Below are 15,849 nucleotides of genomic sequence, written 5' to 3' on the forward strand. Positions count from 1 at the left end.
TTGGTGCTGTCTTTATATTTTGTTCAAAATCACCTCTGAGAGTAAGTATCAAAGTGTTATATATCACTGAAAAATAGACAGCCTAGTCTGTTGATATATGGAAGACTGAAGACATTTGCTTTTTACACAATCAAGCTTCTGTTCTCATATCACGTGATTGCACTCACTGTAAATCAGCCCCAATGGTCATAAAGGCACTGTTCAAAGTGCCTCGGAAAGCTGAGAAACTCACGGTTCAGACAAAAAAAAAAAAGCTTGTCAATATCATGGACAGTTCCAAAGTTATTTAATGTTTTGTAGAAAAGGGTATACACTTAGTTCCAGAGTGTTAATGTCATCAGGTTTGACATACTGGAGATGTTCTCACTTTGTAACGCCAATGATATCTCTCAGGTGTTAGGTAAGTGTCCTTGCTGTCTCTTCTTGCAGTTCAGGTAATGCCTAGGGTGTCATGTCATGTGGGGTGTCATTATCCATATCTGCAATGATTTAAGAAGAGGACAGTGAATGATGCAGTGAGACAACGTTCAGGCCTGAAGCTTGATATGCTGGCAAAGAGTAGTAATCACACAAACGTTCAGCATCAACATGTGCAAATCTTTTTTTAGAATGTTGTCGGCGGTGAAGTCCAAGATCGATGAAAAGCAGTGACTGAATCATGTCCAGGGCAAAGTGCACTTGTTTGTGACTGATGAGAATCACTGAGACACAACCATGTTCATTATGGCCCTTGACAACAACAAGCCCTTTGCTTTACTCTGTCACTTTTTAAACTACTACTGACACTGTTTCTTTTGTAAAGCCAGCTAGTCTGACAGACTCTTGGGTAAGATCATCATATTCACTAGCTGCACCAAGAATTTGAGCTGTAGGGGAAAATAACGAACTGACGAACTACTGCTGAGGTACACCCCAAGGAACTGGTGCCTCTCTGCCAGTGTGTTACATTGGTTCAGTTTTCAGGTATAATCCTTAAAATATGAATGCTTATTCTCAAAGAGTCTACAAATGAAGTAATGTCCCAAAGTGCAAAATGAAGTCACTATCGTGAAGTAAATAGTGATGCTTTGCCTTGTGTGAGTGGTTAAGGAAGATGCTGTATCTTAAATGTACACATCCTTCAGTGATTTTATTCAGGAATGTAATCTGATCATGGTGGATTTTGGGAGCAAGATACACACAGGAGATGATGGATAACAACATTAGCTCAACCATCTCCTTGAGCTATAGTCATAGTTGCCACACCTGACTATCCATCGGATGTTTTTTTCTATAACAAACCAATAAGCACCAGTTTTGTGCTGCAGAACCACCACAATTTTCCGTCTCCCTTAACCTCACACAGTTTACTGAGATCAGCATTCCCTGTGTATTTAAACTTTTCCTGTGGCACTAAGTAATTAATATAGAACATCAAGTCATTAGAGTCTATACTTTTGAATAAATTGTGACCCAAACATTAGGGGCAGGAATCTCATGATTCGATTTGATTTAGATTCTTGGTATTCAATTCAATTTAGAATTGATTCTCGATTCTAAACCGATTTTCAATCGAATGAACATAATAGAGCACTTTGTTTAGTCTCTTACTCCAGTGTACTGTGTGCCAAACCATTCACCAATGTCCTTAGTCCACTGAAATGCAATATGAAACACAATTGGCAGTTAAGATAAATGCTCTGCAACCTTTTGATTTTAAAAAGTTAACTGCAAACATCTTACAGTCTTCTGCCTCTATGAGAATTATCATAATGGAAGTGTAATTTACTGATCAACCTCACTTGTTAAATGTCTTTTATAAAAACATAAGTTGGTGTGTTTGCTCTGGAATAAGGGGAGGGGGAGGTTGTTGGCATTAACCATTATGTCTCCAGCAATGGAGAGCAGCCTCTCTGCTGCACTGTTAGCCTTGTTGTCCAAGATGCTGAATGGGCGCAGGGTTTTTGAGGTGAAAGAGACTTTGCACCGAGTTAGTTTCTTCGCCTCAAAGTTGGTTCAAATTGTTCAAGTGCTGCAGTGTGTGTTGGTTAGATGGTCTTGTTTGTTTCTGCTGGAGATCTACCCCTATCAAACATGGAGGAAGCCCAGTGCAGATATGAAAATGTTTCAGTGAATTGAACAGTGAATCAGCTTTAGCTGTGTCTTTTCACACTAAAGCTTGACTTTTCAAGTCACCTCTTTCAATCAAGCAGTATCTACAAAAATGTGTACAGCAGCTGGAATATTCCCTGAAGCCACCTACACCGTGTGATCCAAGATTATCTGTACAGATGGAAATTAAGGCAGCTCTAAGGGCATTTCCATCACTTGTCTCAATCCCTAGTATCCTCTAAATCCTTAAGGTCTGTGATAATGCTTTAGAACACATTCTTCTGCCCAAAATTCTTGGAAGTCATTCTCCCTGCATAGCGACACCAATTGCATGGGATCAAAGGAAGAGCAATTGAGTGGCTGGACCTCACCAAGACTCATGTAAACTCACAAGATCTTATGTTTCTTTTTCCCTGAGCCAAGTGTATTCACAAGTTCAAACACATCATGGTAAAGGATGATGGACAATGAAGAGGGAATGTCTCTTAATAGAGCATTTTCTTTCTCCGAAATCATGTTAGCAGCGGTGTGACTTTTGGATTTGTTATACTTTTCTCTAACACTGCACTGTCTAAGGAGGAATTTCAGTGTCTTTTTGATGGAAATGTACTGACATAAGCGTTTCTTTCCAGCAGCATCAGCTGGGCTTAATGCAATCAAAATACTGCTTGCAAAATGTTTTTACATGTTTTATCAGATTGCAATATTCCTTCATAAATAGATAAAATAGTTTTAACTAGTTAGTGTTACTTAGATATGGGCTCAAGTATCTGGACCAAAAACACCCTCATCTTCATTTATGAGCAGGTTTTTTTTTTGTACCAATGAATAAGAATACAAGACTTCTCATAAATAAGATTTACATTTTCTATAGCAATTTGCTTTCAATTTCAAATTTACATACTGTGGCTCCAAAGTGATCTCAGGCTACGTTACATTTGACAGCTCTTGGTGCACAGAGATTTGCATCTTTTATGTATTTTTTTGCACTCAAAAACACAGCTGCAACATATCTGAAAAGAAGAATACTGTGTCGTTAATCCTTGTTTTGTGTTGACCTTTTTTTTTTCTCAAGCAAGATGTACAGTATGACACACGTTTGTACAGAAGTAGCATCTAATCTATGTGGTCTGATGCAGCGTGACCAACATGCAGTCTTAAGCGGCAATCCAGATGGAGGAGCTTTGCAGACGACGGAGGAATCGGTTTCACACCTCAACTGAAAAAACACAGAGGCATTGCTGAAAGCAGCACACTGGTGAAATGGTTTTGTGACAGCCCAAAGCATGGTATTATCCTTCTGAAAATAGATACTGCGCAGATAAGGCAGCATGGATCTGCTGGAAATGTTATGACGTAATGACGGCTGTGCGACTCGGGGAAGCAGTCATTTTCAGCCACTAGGCAGGCTTTATTTCTCTGCTCTCTACGTTTTACAATTAAAAAGCATTAAGTTTAAAGCTCAGGAAGTTCTTTAGGTGGAAAAAGCCTTTACTGGATGATATTTGATCAACTAGTATTGCTAGTAAAGTGGAGTAATTCAAGTATTCACACACTTACAAAAGCCCTCAGTCCTATAACCTACTTTGTTTTGACTGAGTAGGATGGAATACAGATATTCAATAATTGTATCCTATTTGTTCTACACCAACTGTGATCTTTAAAAATGCCATTGTGTTAATTAAATGCAACACAAAACAGAACACAGACTGCAGAGATGTATAAAATATTCACAGCAGAACCCTCTATCTGCAGCTCTCCTCTCACTGCCTCAGATGAACAACAAATAACTGTTTGACTGGTCAGAATCTACTAACTTTGGCCCAGCTTACATTCCCACTCACTGATATAATACATCAATGTCATGATTTTACTTGGGAAGATGTGTGACCTCAGCATGGAAGCAAAACAACATTGTTTCCCGGTGAGCACCTCCAAATAAACTGCCTGGAAATGCTCAATGTGTTTATTTTTCTTTCTCCATAAGAATATCTTCATAATATGATCACTTCATTTGAACCTGATGACTTAAAGACTTAAAGACTTTCACATTTATTATTTTACTAGCGCAGTGCCCATCCGATGCCTGTTCAGAATGGGACAATTGCTTATTTTTTTTTCAAGAATCACATATATATGTATCAACTGACAATAAGGAATTAATAGATTAAATGGTTTAAATCCAGACAGAAACTTCATCATTGAGACTAAACTGAGGTTGTACTGTGGGAGCACTTTATGAGAAGTCTATGATTATTACCTCAGTAAACACTTTCCTAATAAGTTCATGGTCTCAATCGCTAGTTTCAAGTCTTCTTCAATACAGCATGATCTTTATTTAGTAAATTATAGTCCCTTTTAATTTAAATTTGACAATAAAGCATGGCATGGCTATGTTGTGAATGACAAGTTGCTACCACAGCAACATCGTTGGTTAGCTAACGTGAACATGGCATACCCCCAGAATCAGAGTATAGGCGTAGCCATAGACGTAGCTGTTGCTATTTGAGTGCGTTCAGTTCATAGAAGTTAATTGTAACATTTTGGTCACCTAAAAAGTCTTGTTCAGCATTTGATTGTACTACCGGTAAGTACATTTAGTTTTAATGGTCTTAAGCCTGTTTTTTGCTAGCGAAAATTACCACTAGCATTAGCATTATCACAGTTAACCATAATATTTAAATGCAACGTGCTAACCAAGCTACCAGCTAGTGTTAGGGTCAGCTCCACCCTCTCATCCAAATATGGTCACTTCTCTTTGTAGGCAAGACTGGAAAGTGGGCAATTGAAACCTCAGGGCCTAAAAAACCCTCTGGTTCATTATTTTTTGCCTTATGTGACTTGCATTAGTTACTCATTTGTTTGTGAATATGCACTATTCAATTATAATATCATCTGTTTTTTCGTAATACTTAACAACCTTTCTAGAGTGGCCCTGTGCCAAAAATGGCTTTAATATGTTAATTTAAGTATAACTCTTGTGACTTTCTATATTATATATTGTCAACAAATCTCTTGTGCCGACCCAAACCAGTAATGAATTGATTTACTTAAAAGTATTGTGTGTGTATCAAAGTCTGATATATCTTATTCCTCTGTGCCATAGAGCTCCGTTGTTGTCCGAAAACGATTAACGATATGGCAAAAATATCATATCATGATTTTTTTCAGGCAGGATCATGATCCATGATCTTATCACAATTCTTTTTCATGTTCGTTTTTAAGACTATTTTGCCAGGTACTGAACAGTACTCAAGATTCAAGATTCAAAAAACTTTATTGTTTATTACATACTGATAGAAATTTATCTTAGGTTAGAGGCTAACAAACAACATAAAAACATACATCCATGAAAGACTCACATAAAATTACATTAAAACACAAACAGTTCCACAAATAAATAAGAGCAGGTGTGCAAATCTGCAATACAAGTAGTGACAGTCTATCTGACCTTGTTTAAAATGGATATTGCAGTGTGAAACCAAACTAACAGTACAACCAAACTACTTTCACAGCTGAAAAGCAAACAATTGATATTGTGTAGAAGCGTTAATTTGTTGTTTCAGAAAACTAGAAGGATGCTTGCAGCATCACAGAAGTTAATGTTACCAGTTAGCAGGTGAACTAACTGCTAAATGGTGGCATTTATCTGCAGCCCAGCTGTCAGTTTAACATGATCTGCAGCAGGTGAGCTTCCTAGCAGGACATTAAAACTGCTGTAGATTTCATAAACACACTACCAAGCATCAAATCTGTGAGCTAACTGGTGAGCTGGCGATACTAATGTGAACTGTGCAGAGAGTTTGCTCTGCTGTGAGCTCGTTTTTACCCAAAGTCCTTGTCGCTGGAGGTCATGTTCTTTAGCAGACTGGAGATGAGGTACAAGGCGCTCGCCATGTCGGTTCTGTTACTCATCTAGAGCTACCAGACTGCACTCTGTCATTGAGCTGAACTGATACAATGTAGACTGTAACATGATACTAATGTTCTCTGTGAAGGCAGATCGTGGAGACATTTTAATCGTTCACAATTAAATATCATCATATCACACAGTGTGGCAGAGTGTGATGATAGAGATCTTCCTTATAGAATTTATGCTAAAGCTTTATTTTATTTTGACTCAATCCCATATTGCTGTCAGAAATACTCACTAGAGTACCAAATGCGGATTAATCCGCCACTGAAAATAGTGAATACTGAAAATGCACATTTGTAGGTTGAATAAGTTCATTTTTTTTACAAATATATTTTTATAAATGCAATATAACTATATTTATATGATATATAATTTACTAATTGCTTACTAGTTTTTTAATAAATACAAATAAAAATTAGAAGCACAATTTACCTGTGAGGTCAGACTCTAACGAACTACATTAGTTTTCATGATGTTAAAGTAGTTGAAAAGTGAATGTAAGCTCTACATGCTGTTGTCATTATTTCATTCAAGATAATGATATAATGAATAGAGATTAAGAATCATAGTTACTGTTTTTTCCACTTTTAGAGACAAGTTGTTCATATTTATGTATTAACTGTTGAAAAGTCTGTGATCTTATGGACAAGGTTGTATCTCCAGCAAAGATGACTCGTTCCTTAGTAGTGTATGTATTATAGATAGGAGGCATGTCTGCATTTGCAAAGTTTAGTATGCTTTAAAGATGTGGAACACAGATCTACAAGTACAAATCTTTGAACTTGTAAGAAAAGTATATGCTGTGCTTCAAGGAGGTGATCAATATTCATGACGGAACAGCAGGAGTCATAAGCAATGATTTCTAGATCCATATGCTGTATATGTAGCACTGCAAGCTACAAAGACATGTCTTCTAGACACAGAGGCTAATGTGAATTCAGATTGGAGAGGTGGGTGGATTCTCCCTGTAAGTCTCATCCATACAACTCTTCTATTCCCTTTGAACTACAGCGGTTGCGCCAAAGGATGCAGCAGAGGGAAACCCCATTCTAAAGTCAGTTTATTCAAGTTTTTATTTGTAGAATAGACTCGGGCACTTTTAAGGCCCAAGTCTGGAGTGTATCAAACAGATTCTAGAGGCCACAGTGATCGTCATCAATTTTGTCAACTTCCAGAAAAGTTTTGAGTTCCTCCACTGAATGGTTTCTCACATGGAATCTGGTGTACGCCAGGGATGTATCATCTTCCCCATTCTTTTCCTGATTGCCATCGACTGGACCATGCGAAAAATCACCTCAGACAAGCATAGATGCATCCAGTGGACTTTCCTCACCCAGCTAGAAGATCTTGATTATGCTGATGACCTGGCTATCCTCTCCACAAATCATACTCCCCTGCAAGAGAAGATGGGTAGGACTGACAGATTTGTCAAATAGATGGGTTTGAACATTAACATCTCCAAAACTCAAGTGATGTGCACAAATTAAACACCACATGCACAAATCACTGTGGATGGTAATCCTCTCGATTATGTCGAGGAGTTTGCATATTTGGGAAGTCTCCTCCGTAAGGACAGTGCATGCAGCAAAGACATCAGCATAGGGCTTGCAGTGCATTTGCAAGCCTCTAAACCATGTAGAAGCCAAAACAAGACTGTATAACAGCATTCCACAATGGAAAAAAAAAACCTGGCAGAGAACTGCGACCTCGGAACTGAAAATGGCTAATCTAACTTGGGGAGAGGCACAACATGCTGCACAGGATAGGACCAGATGGAAGCAGATAGTCCCAGCCTTATGTTCTACAGGGAATGAAGACGATTAAGTAAGTAAATACAGTGATTGTCATGCCCCACCATACTGAAGTTTTGAGCATCATGAATAACATCCTCACCAGTTTGCTATTTTTGGAGCTTTACCAAAGTTATAATTTTGTCATGAGGGTGGTCATTAAAATCAAGAGACTCCACTCCCTTCAGAGCAGGAAGGTTCTCTTTAAATGTAATGACATTCTAATTATTAAATTATTCGATTGAGACTTGTATGCAAGTTAACATTGTTGATGGTAACAGTAGAGGACAGGTCAGGAAAGGTCACGAAATGAAAATAAAAGGCTTAGAAAAGGGTTCTTAGTTTTCGTTGACCAAAGTGTTTCTCAAGAATGCTTTTTGTAGTGGTGCTGTATGATGGTTACTAGAGTCATTAAGGCCTGGTCTTACCAGAAAGTGGGACAGTGAAGTCCATCCATGTGTCCTCATGAAATAGGTGGTGCTAGAAGCTTGGTGATATTGTGACTACTTGCAGGGCCATCTGGTGAAATACTGAAGCTAGTAAGCTAACTGATGACACGCCAGCTAGCCATGAAACATGGACGTATTATGGGAATAAATATTAAATATTCACTCGGATGAAAATTGCTCTTCTGGCTCATGAAAGCAAAAGGTTTTCTAGCCTCCAGGTTTGCTTCCACATTGTGTGGCCCATTGCGCATGCATGGTAGTGGCCAGGATGTGCATCCCCATTTGGTCCATAGACTATGTCACACACTTAAAAATCGCTTTTCTAGACTCTGGGAAAGTTTTACAAATAAAGAACTTTCATGTAAAAGTTCATAATGCATATAAATGTAATTTGTTTGGAATTTAAGGTGTCCTGTCAACAGTTTTAAAGATGTCTCTTGGTGGTCTGTGAGGAAAATGCTTTTTTGGCCACTGGAATAAATTGGCAACAAGGCTGAGTGGTAGTCCCTTATCCAGCTCACATATGTATGTCTATACTAGGAACATACTAGTGCTAATCATTAACAATAGCTATGCAAGCTTATTGGCTGGCTATAAGTATCAGTGAGTAAACTAGACATTTTGGTCACTTTTGGTATAATACATTAGCACAATTTAGTCAATGGACGATTTGTATTCTACAATCCTTGTCTGATTGGTGGATCAGTTCATACTGAGCAGAGCAGGGTTATATTAAAGTGGATGGTGGAACACAGCAAGTAGACTATCATTTTTCATTTTTACACTACATTCCCTCAAAGGTCAGCAGTGTCAAGATGGTTAGTCAATGGCACAAAGTTAGTCAATGGCACAAAGTTTGCCAAATTTTACATGAAAAAATTTGAATAGATTTTGCAGCAGGGTTTTGCTATTTTAAATGCTGGTGTCACAGGGCCATGGGACAGAGTCTGAGTATACTTACTTTACCCCTTCTATGCAGAATCTTTAAGTGTTGATGTACATGCTGCTGGCATATCATGATTGTTTTGCCCTCAGTTGGACAAAACAATATCAATCTGCATAACCAAGAAATTCAGACTGCAATACAGCAATAGTTTATTTTCAAGAGGCATTGGAAGGCATTGATGTGCAGATGACAGATATACAGGAATCATCATGGAGACAAAGACATACACACAACCACCTCTGTCCTCACCAAAGTAGACGCTTGCCCTCACAGTCTGACTGATATGCCAGTAGATTCCATAGCCCTCCCCTCCCAGGCATGCCTGTCTGTCTGAGAATTTATAACCTTGAAAGAGTGAAGAAAGAATATAAGCCCATTCATGTTGAGCGTCTCCCATGAGTCAACAGAAGCTCACCTTGCACCCATAAGCTTAACGGGAGGACATCCCTTGAAAACATTTTTGTAATGAGATTTTTAATGATGTGTCTATTCAAACTGTTGTTTATAACTGATGTACTTTGCAATGTTCATTGAATTTCCCAGTGTTGAACAGTGAAATGCCCTGAAGGGACATACTGCTTATCTTAAGGGTTTAGATCTGTTAATCCTATTGTCCAGGACACACCTGTGACTCTGAAAGTAGAGATTTAGGAATAGGAAGAAGCTGTGTGGTGTTTAAAGTGTAGCAATATAAAGGTATTTATGAGATCATGTGAGGGCTGTAAGAGCAGCCCAGTCAATTTCAAATTGAAGTGGCGTTGCATGCTCATGGATAAATTTGCCTGTTGTATTTCATTTGAAATAAATGTGCTGATGATTCTTTTTGTGACCTCTTGACATTTCCTCTAGTATCACCATTGACTGTATATAAATATGGATGATGCGTCTCCACTTCCTACCGTTATGCAAAAGTGAAGGACAGTGGAATGACGGCCCACACCTCCTCAACTGTCCTGCCGCCTGACAGATGTTTGAGAGTGGCTGTCACAGCTGTCAATCATGATGTCAGATCCCGTTTTTTTTTTTGTGAAATAACTAATTAAAAACAAACATCAGAAAAATGAGCACTTTGGGAAAAAGTTATTTGATGTGTACTTTATTTTTTAGTTTGGCTTATGTCCCATCTGCTAACACAGAGGGGGCAGGACTTATGACCTACACTGCAGCCAGCCACCAGGGGGTGATCAAGATGTTTTGGCTTCACTTCTGAGAGCTGTAATTACGTCCATATTTATATACAAGTCAATGAGTATCACCATCAGATCAAACTTTACTGAGCACATTCCTGTTCCCAGGAGGGTACATCCTTTTGAGTCAAATGACTCCATGATCTTTCCTCAATCCCCACCCCTGGGAGAAAGTTTATACTTCTGAGTCTCTAAGTAAAATAGTGGTGAACACTGTAGTCTCCAGGCAAGGGCTGTATCACTTAAAATGATTTGCTATTATATCATTATTTTTTAATGTCAACTTTTCTCTTCATCATAGCTGGTGCCAAGGTGGGTATTATGCATGGGGTGGCTAAACTTCCCTAGATTTTGATAGAACAAACTAAGGCAGTATTCTCTGACTGTGTAGTTTAACCCTGCTAAACTGATGAAAAATGCACACTATACTAGAGGAAAGAAAAACACTCACTGTTGAGTAGCTACAGCAGCATGTATTTTACTATATGACAAAGAAGATAAAGTTGTACAGTCATGAGGCAACAGTTAATTACAATTACTAAACAATTTTGATGACAGAGAAATTTCACAAGTTATTTCAGGAATATTTAAAAATATTATAGTGATATTAATCTCAATGTAATGTTACTACCAGACATGTTCAAATTCTGAAAAGGAATATATTTCATAAGGCATGAATTATAAAAACAAAAGTCATCACAGACTCTAGCATGGCTGTCGCATGGCTTATGTTTCCTCTCCTGGTGCTGGAGTGTTTCTTAGGAAAGTCCTCAGGATGTGGTGGGTTACATGTTTCCAGTTTCTTTGGTATAAATAGAAGAAGAATTAGGTCATTAGCCTGAGCAGTGGTTGACATCATGGCAGAACAAACAAAGCAAAGGGAGCCACCCATTCCAAGTCAGACTTAATTGACTGGAAAAATTAAGGACATTGCAGTCCTGCCCATATTGTTTTGATTGACAGGTGATCTAGCAATGGGGTTTGGCACTGAAATAAGAGCTCCAGGACATGTTCAGGAGAGCAGTGATTTTTTGATATTGTGCTAAATTTGTTATATAAATCAAAAAGAACATATCCATCTTGGATTGTCACCATGCAGACCTTTGAGGGCTGGCTGGTTGTAAAATTAACTACTTATCACTTAGGGCTAGCATATAGCTAAAGCTAGCTTGAGCTATACCTGACCAAGAGACATTAAAGGGGACCCATTATGCTTTTCCTGATTTGCAGTCATATAAATAATGTTACAATGTCGGATTTTCATGTCAAAAGTGGCCGCCATGTCAAATAATGAGGCAATGAGGTAAGTAGAAGTAATCCCTGTGAGAAAAAAAGCACCGGCTCCAGACTGCTCTGACTGTACAGTTTTCAACGTTTTTTTCTACTTTCAGCCTAAGCTGACGTTGGCTCCTGACGGATTTCTTTATGTGGTCATCTGCTCCACCAGGGTTTCGCGCCGCTAATTCAGTGAGGAATATGTTTTACTTCCTGTAATTTTTTCACAATAAAAGTTATTTAATTTAGTGATTTAAAAGCTTTTAATATCAAACAGTAAAGCAGGAAATGTTGGGTTTTCATCAGAGGTAACTTAACTTAAAGAGACAGGAGCTAAGACTGCCTGTTAGAGACAGAGGCTGAACTGAGGGGCTGCATAAAGGACCAGTATAAGATAAATAAGTTTTTTGAACTGTGAATCATGAAAAGCAACTCTAGTGACTCCAAAAATAAAATATACAGCTGAAAATGAGCATGATAGGTCCCCTTCAACTATAGCTGCAACCTACTGTTCTTTGTGCAGACTCACAAAGAATACTGACATGTTTCTCTCTCTCTCTTTTCTTTCTTTTGTTGACAAGACTCTGTATAACCCAATGTGATGAGCCAAGGTATCATCCATTGTCTATTTGACAGTCTCGCACAAGGTGATGTTGTCAGATTAATTTGAAGTATATTTGTTGTCAGGAAAATGGACAGTTGATTCCTTTCATACGTCTTTACAACATAATTTTCATCCTTGCAAATGGCATTTCTCTAGGGATGGCAAACCGAAAACCGATGTAGACTAAAATATCTCAACAACTGTTGCATAGATTAAAATTTTGTACACACATTCATGGTCCCAAGAGGATGAAGACTACTGACATTGGTCATCCACTTCCTCTAGTGCCATCATGAGGTTGGCAGTTTTGCTTTTTAGTGAAATGTCTCAACAACTATCCGTATAGATATTCATTGCGCAGGATGATTATTAATGACTACGCTGATTCTGTGACTTTTCATCTAGTAGCTGCAGGTCACAATTTTAATATACCCATAAAATATTCGTCTACAAGCAGGATCGGCACAAAATTGTGTATAGACATTCATGGCTCCTAGGCAGTGTATTAGATTAACTTTAATGATAGTTCAGATTGAAATGTCTCAATAACTATTTGATGCATCACCATGAAATCTGATACACTCATGTTCAGGATGAAATGTACTAAACTAAGAGGGTGAATGTGGTAAACATTATACTTGCTTAATATCAGCATGTTAGCATTGTGAGCATGCTGACATTACCTCAGAGCACTGCTGTGCCTAAGCACAGCCTTATAAGAGCTGCTAGCCTGGCTGCAGACTCTTAGAGGGATATTTACTAATGGCATTTCTGCATCATGTTCCGCCCCTGCCGTGGCTGCCGGAGCTGATCGCGGCCATTCTAGTCAATGCTTGTGATCCCACCAGAAGTGCTGCAGCATGTTTCAGAAGCGGCTCAGAAGTGTCCCTCCGCTCCGCTCCGCTAAACATATGCATCTAGTCTATTTTTGAAGGAAGCCTCCTCACTCTTCACAGAGCAGATGGAGTTGGGCAGGAATTCAGACACAGAAACAGCATAGAGCATCATAAAACACCCTTTTCAGACTCCTGATTGTGTCTCAACAATAAACACAATTAAAAGAGACAAATCAAGAAGCTGTTTAACTACGAAGCCTACTTACCCATAGTAGAAGCATAAAAATCAAGGAAAATTCACCAATTCAACAAAATCCGAGCAAGTCAACAAAATCGGGTTTTAGTTGCACTGCTACTACTGTAATTAAAGCAGCCTGACATAGGCTACCGTAATTACTGTAGTAGCAACTAAATGTAGCCTCAGAAACACTCCCAGTGGGGTATGAAGCCATGCAGAGGACAAAACAAAACCATGCCAGAACGCGAACCAGCCATGCCCAGTGAAACCAAGGCATAAAAATGTGTGACGCTAAACAGCCAAACTGCATTTCTTCCTACTCACGAAATGGCTGTACCAATATTTTGCACCAGTAAAATGGAAGAAAAGTGGCACTGCTGAAAACTGCATGTTTGGGCTCATGCTGTCGGTTTTCCTGTTTAGAGTTGCAAAATATGAGAGGAGGGAATGGAAATTTATACAAATATCTGCTGCACCAATTATCACCACAGACTGACAACTGCGTCTGAAATTGAATGTCTGAGAAAACCAGGTGTAAAATCTGTGCCACTGTTTCATCAGACACACACAGAGGGAGAGAGACTATAGCAGAGAGAAACAGAGAGAGAGAGAGAAGCATTTTATTACAAAGTGACTTTAGCTGAACTTTCTCCTCAGCAACACAACACAAGACTAAAGAGTAAGAGGCGACTCAGCAGCTCCAGTCCAGTGCTATATGATTGAGGCAGACAGTTTAAAAGTATACTGTTGTATTATTTATATTATCAAAAGCAATCTGATTTTCATTTGTCATTCAGTCACTGATCTTTTTGGCTGGACTGGCCACAGACCAGCCTTATAACTGTGCTTGTCTGTGGGTGAGTGACCGAGTGAGTGATAAAGTTTCACCATTGGTCGGCCGGCATGTTTTGGAGTTTCCCCATTGGCCATTGCTCTTTCAAAATGAATTGGCGAGAGATGATGGAAGTGGACGACAGCAGCACGATGCAGAGCGACTGTGTTTCTTGCTCCGAGATCTGATGCTCTCAGCCCTGCTGTTAAATGCAATGAAGTCCACTATACTCCTGTGTAAACAGACATAAACCAGCATCTCAGCGTCTCTGCATCTCTTCCTCTTCTGTCCAGTGTGATCGACTCTCTGGCTGGCAGCGCTGTCAGCAGCCAGCAGGAGAGACGCTCTGTGGTGTGTTTGGATTTTATAACTGAACTAATACCAGGACGCAAACTTTTTACTTCTCTGAAGTCTTCACATCACAAATTCTGAACAGAAGCATTAAAACACAAGTCTTGCAGGTAGAATATGCGACTCATGTAGCCATTATATCAGGTTACTGTGTAGCAGCTGCTCTGCAGGTGCGCTTGATTTGACTTTAACTGCGGTAACCAGGCAGAGATAATCCTCCTGAATTTGCACCCAAAATGCTGTCAAATTTACAATTTCCACTACAGTCTCCATGATCGTCAACCAGCAAAGAGGCAGAAAAAAGGCGCAAGGCGTTAAAACACCCCAAATAACTATCATTCTGACAAAACACTTAATACAGAGTGAAAAAAGGGAGACATCCACAGAGTGAAACAGATGAAAGAGCCGGGGGAGTTAACAGATAATTACAATAGTTATAATTAGAAATAAAATCAGTAAACAAACATCCTGAGATATGAGTGGAAAGTATTGTTCTTGCAACTGAATTTATATCCTTTTTTTTGTTTTTTTGTTTGCTTTTTTTTTGACTCAAACATAGTTTAACCATGTCATATGATATTACAAATAATATTACTGGGACCAGAAAGTGCAGATGAACATTTAATTTAATTTAATTTAATCAGGAATTCACATTATAGACACTACCACTGACTATACCTGTAACAAACTGGCCATAATTTCACACACTGACCACACATGGTCCAGCCATATACAAGGTTTTGACTTAGTCTTGTTGTTGAGCTGACAACATCAGGTTGTTTTATTTCCTTACATACAGTTTAGCATTCCTCTTGAAGGATAAATACATGCTTGCAGTTCCAAAAGTGCTTCTCCTCAACCAGTATTTAAAAGTTCAACAGCAGTTCAGCACTTTTGTTTGCACCCCATTCCGGAAGTTTGACACTTTGATTTTGAAAAGTATATAAATGATTAACTTGCTGTGACGTATCTCTTTTTAAGGATTAGACTCACTGGGAAATAAAAACAGAAATGGCCCAAATCATGAACTTAATTTATTCCACTAATGTATCTCTTAAGATCTTTTGCCCTATCCTCGTCTCTTTTGCTGTTTCAAGTGCTCTGCCACTAAAAGTCTGTGCCTGCCTGTGCGTTGCTGAGGACAGCTGCCAGTGACGGTGGGTTCTGAGGTTGAGCCGTCATTATAAATAATCTCAAAATTGCCCCGCACCTGTCAAACGGCGCAGTGGATTCACAACTTCCCCCAGAGGGATAATGATAGCCTTGGAAACTGATAAATGTGCGGGGTGTAATCAGGCCCGCCAGCTCACCCAGGCTGCTCTATTCTGGGAGGT

The 15,849-nt window shown here is 38.9% G+C and overlaps 1 long non-coding RNA gene across 1 annotated transcript; it reads right to left on the reverse strand.

The window, feature by feature from the left end:
* Window positions 1-10,830: 10,830 nt before the first annotated feature.
* On the reverse strand, window positions 10,831-13,473 carry LOC122998914. The gene is made up of 2 exons (XR_006407538.1): window positions 13,361-13,473; window positions 10,831-11,181 (listed from the first exon to the last, which is right to left on the reverse strand). It is a non-coding gene; the product is annotated as an uncharacterized LOC122998914 (long non-coding RNA).
* Between the last annotated feature and the right edge of the window lie 2,376 nt (window positions 13,474-15,849).

This window comes from Thunnus albacares, chromosome 15 (assembly GCF_914725855.1).
Source record: "Thunnus albacares chromosome 15, fThuAlb1.1, whole genome shotgun sequence".
In the NCBI taxonomy this organism is placed as follows: domain Eukaryota; kingdom Metazoa; phylum Chordata; class Actinopteri; order Scombriformes; family Scombridae; genus Thunnus; species Thunnus albacares.